The sequence below is a fragment of the Capricornis sumatraensis genome, chromosome 4 (assembly GCF_032405125.1).
Source record: "Capricornis sumatraensis isolate serow.1 chromosome 4, serow.2, whole genome shotgun sequence".
Taxonomy (NCBI): domain Eukaryota; kingdom Metazoa; phylum Chordata; class Mammalia; order Artiodactyla; family Bovidae; genus Capricornis; species Capricornis sumatraensis.
This window is the reverse complement of record NC_091072.1, coordinates 150807410-150811850: the sequence shown is the minus strand read 5'-3', so window position 1 is coordinate 150811850 and position 4441 is coordinate 150807410. Positions and strand designations below refer to the sequence as shown.

Below are 4441 nucleotides of genomic sequence, written 5' to 3'. Positions count from 1 at the left end.
AAATCCTGCTATTTTGTTCAGAAAGCTAGTATTTTATGTTAAATCTCTTTTTCTTTTTGATTAATGTTTAATTTGCTTACAAATTCTCTAAACATTTACTATCACTTACAAACTTGGTTAAATTAGCTTAGACAAAACTGTAATTAAGCACTTCAAATATCTAACAAGCCATACTTAAACAAATCTAACAAAATCTTAGACACTTGGAATGTAATACTAGGAACACACACTATTCATGAAACATAGTAAGTTTCAATTTAGAGATCTAAGCAGACTTATTTAAACATTTAACCTTCACCGTTCAGCCACCTTAGTATTAAATTAACATCATAAGTCTAATATATCACATACTTTTATACTTTTCCAACAACTTAAAAAAGCAGATAAAAATTGTTCATTTAAAAATGGTAAAAAAATAAAAATAAAAATAAAAATTAAAATGGTTAATTTCATGTTAAGTGACTTTTTCAAGAGGATGTAAAATTTAAGCTATTTATTAATTTAAGTTAAAATTTAAGTTATTATATTTTTAGGGAATTCCCCGGTGGTCCAGTAGTTAAGATTCTGAGCTTTCACTGCTGAGGGTGCAGTTTCAGTCCCTGGTTGGGGAACTAAGATCCTGCAAGCCACTTGGCTTGACCAACAACAACAAAGGTCATGTTTTTAAAATTACCCCCAAACCAAGAGAAAATATAAATTACCCTAATGATTATAACATTTGAAGTGAAGAAGTGAAGCCGCTCAGTCACGTCTGACTCTGCGATCACATGGACTGTAGCCCACCATGCTCCTCCACCCATGGGATTTTGCAGGCAAGAGTACTGGAGTGGGTTGCCATTTCCTTCTCTGGTTATAATAATTACTGCTACAGATATCCTTAAACCTATCACAAAATTCAAATATCGATACATGTTTGTGTCATTCATCATATTTACATTTATTTTCAAGCCTCTGTCCAAACAAAGCAAGCCGAATCAGCCTCAGGGGTGGGCTGAGATGACTACAGTGAAGATTTAGGACTTGAGGATCCTTACACTTTGGGGTTATAAGCTTTGTATTTGAAGCTACCATACTGTTACAGATTCAGAGATTGCGGGAGGCTGGGGATAGAGTCTAGATGTCACCCAGTCTGGCGATTATCTGTGGGGAGTGACTTCTTGGGGTCAAATTTTGCCTGCCACAATAACAAAATTCCCAAAACCCTCACCAAAAAACAACAAAAAAAGACACCTCAGGGCCTCTTTCATTCCTAGGTATCTCACTGCCTGGATAAAAGCACCAGAAATTCACAGCTTAATTATCAACCCACACTTGGCTGTGGCATGCACATTGCTGGAATAGCTGACATTTTTGAGAGCTCCCATGCACCTTTTTAAAGTCTAACTGGTATTCAGTGTTGTTAGGGACTCAGGCTTTTCACAAGGTTTGATTCCTTTCTGATAACTCAGATCGCCAGCTTTGGTTTGTTTTGCTGTGTCCCTTCTCCTTTCAACACCACTTTTTGAGTCCTCTGGATTAGCAAGCTCTGGCCTCAGCTAGCAGATTTAGGTCTGCTGGCACTTCTCTGCACTGAGATGTGGACCCAGCCATTCTCCAGGGAGCCCTGCTTTTTTAAATGGTGAATGTTATTAGTGACAAACACCTGGGCCCTCGTGGCGCAAATCACATCGTCTCCATGGGCACTGAGGGCAGGAAGGAATGTCCACTCCTGTCCACTCCAGTGAGAGAGCTGGAACATGAGCTCACGTGGACGTGTCCAGTTAACTCCAATCCTGCTCCGTCCTTTAGAAAATATACTCTACTGGGGACATCCCTGGTGGTCCAGTGGCTAAGACTCTGTGCTCCCAATGCAGGGGACCCAGGTTCAATCCCTGGTCAGGGAACTAGATCTCACATGCAGTGACTAAGACCCAGCTCAGCCAAATAAATAAAAATAAATTTAAAAAAAGAACTAATAAAAAGAAAATATATTATAAGAGCTTCTCATTTGATTGCCCCTCTAAATGACTAGCTTTTAGCTACCAGCTGCTGCTTCTTTTTATTGTCATGCTGTACATATTTTGAACTTCCCTTGTGGCTCAGGCAGTAAAGAATATGCCTGCAATGCAGGAGACCCAGGTTTGATCCCTAGGTCAGGAAGATCCCTGGAGAATGGAGTAGCTACCTACTTCAGTACTCTTGCCTGGAGAATTCCATGGACATACTGAAGTGGGTTGCCATGCCGTCCTCCAGGGGATCTCTCCAATCCGGGGTTCGAACCCATGTCTCCCTCATTGCAGGCGGACTCTTTACCATCTGAGCCACCAGGGATGCCCAAGCAGCAGCAGTTAACTACTCCAGTACTCTTGCCTGGAGAATTCCATGAACAGAGGAGCCTGGTGGGCTACAGTCCAAGGGGTTGCAAAGAGTCAGACATGACCGAGTGACTAACACTTTCTTTCAATGCATATTTTAATTATAATGAATTTTTAAATGTCACACATGGATGTATATCAACTTGGATCGTGGCTGTCCCGGCCAGGGCTTCAAGTGTGCCCTCGTCACTTTTTTGATCCTCGGGTCTTATCAGCCATCGTCCTCTGATCATTTTATTGACAGTCACACAATTTCATCTCTCATCCTTATTGAGCTCACTAGTCTGAGTTCTAATTTCAAAGCATCGGCTTCGACTCCCTCCTCCGCCTCCTGCCTCTCCTCTGCCTCTTCTGCTGGGAACGCCTGTCATTTTCTTTCTCCCTGTCCTCTCCGGGACTCCTCTCAGGCTGTCTTGGTGTCTGTGCTCAACCATCTGCTCTTTAAAGAGGCCATCCTTTGGGAGGAAATAAAATCAATATATACTTGACAAAGTTAACCTATTTGACACAGCATATTACCATAGGTAAGCAGATTGCTTTTTCATAGTCTGTGTGACACATGAAAGGCAGAGAACTCAGTCTCCATCAGCGTGTAACACCCTCTCCCCAAGCCCACCCATCCCTCGCCAGGCCCTTGCCCTGACCCAGCTCGCACCTCTTCCCAGCATGCGGCCCTGCAGTGACCAGCAAATCCCCATGTCCGCTTGCTTTCTGTGGAGGACAGAGCCCACGGCGCACCTCCCAGCCCAGCTCCTTGACTCCTGGTGTTCACCCGTCTCTGAGATGCTGTCCTCTTGAGCATGTGTACCTGCGACGTGTTGCTAACGAAGAGACCATGGCAAAGGCGATGGGATGCCGAACTGTGATTATGTTATACAGACTCCATGTCACTAACAGATGTAGTCCAGAGACTGCTGGTGCCATGAAGCAGGTGGCTGTGCCGGGCCCCAGGCGCTGGGGCAGCCTCCAGCAGGAGCCAGCCATCATCCAGGGCCCGTGAGCGAGTGAATTCTGACCACAGCCCGAGTGAGCACAACCTGGCCAGCACCCCGGTCACCGCCTGTGATATCCTCAGCAGGGAACCCCGCTGAGCGCTGCTGGGTCTGGCATCACAGGAGACCGTTTTGCTCCGAACCCCAAAGCCAGCCTCCCTCCTGTCTTTCCTGCTGTCTGCTCGGTTGCTCCCACTGGACCGCCCCCCCGTCAGCACCGCAGCTCTCACCCTCACACTACCCGCCCTCTAGGCCTCTCACTTCCTGTCTGCCGTCCTTATCAGGCTGGAGGTGCGTGTTTCTGACAGTCCTGGTGACAGCCTGACCTCGACCTTCCGTCGTTTTGCCGTCTGGTGACGTCCCGACTGTAGCATCCCTACGAAGAGCAGAAATCCACCTCTCCTTGCCCGTCCCTCCTCTCCCCGTCCTGCTCCCGGTACAAAGACTGGCATCTTTCCTGCATTAGCCAAACCTCTACACTTTACTTCTGTCATCCCTGTCCTCCTTCTATGAAAACTTCTACAATTTGTGGTTGCTTGTCTTCCCCATGTACTCAACTTGTTTCTCTCAACAGGAGCCTCCCAGGAGCTTTTGTTTTTCTTTCATTTTTTAGTTATTTGGTTGCGTCAGGTCTCAGATCTTTGTTGCAGCACACAGGCTTAGTTGCACGTGGGGTCTTAGTTCCCCCACAAGGGGATCGAAGCCATGTCTCCTCTGTTGGAAAGTGAAAGTCGCTCAGTCGTGTCCGACTCTTTGTGACCCCATATAGTCCATGGGATTCTCCAGGCCAGAGTATTGGAATGGGTAGCCTTTCCCTTCTCCAGGGGATCTTCCCAACCCAGGGATTGAACCTGGGTCTCCTGCATTGCAGGCGGATTCTTTATCAACGTCTGCTGGAAGGCAGATTTTATTTTGTTTTGGTTATGCTGGGTCTTCACTGCGGAGCGTGGGCTTTCTCTAGTTACAGCAAGTGAGGGCTACTCTTCACTGCAGTGTGTGGCCTTCTCATTGTGGTGGGGCACAGGCTCCAGGCGGGTGGGCTTAGCAGTTGTGGCACACACACTTTGTTGCCCCGAGGCATGTGGAATCTTCTTG

The 4441-nt window shown here is 46.4% G+C and overlaps 1 non-coding gene across 1 annotated transcript; it reads left to right on the top strand.

Moving 5' to 3' along the window:
- Positions 1–1810: 1810 nt before the first annotated feature.
- TRNAG-CCC (transfer RNA glycine (anticodon CCC)) lies at positions 1811–1883 on the top strand. Its single transcript has one exon. It is a non-coding gene; the product is annotated as a tRNA-Gly (tRNA).
- Positions 1884–4441: the final 2558 nt, after the last annotated feature.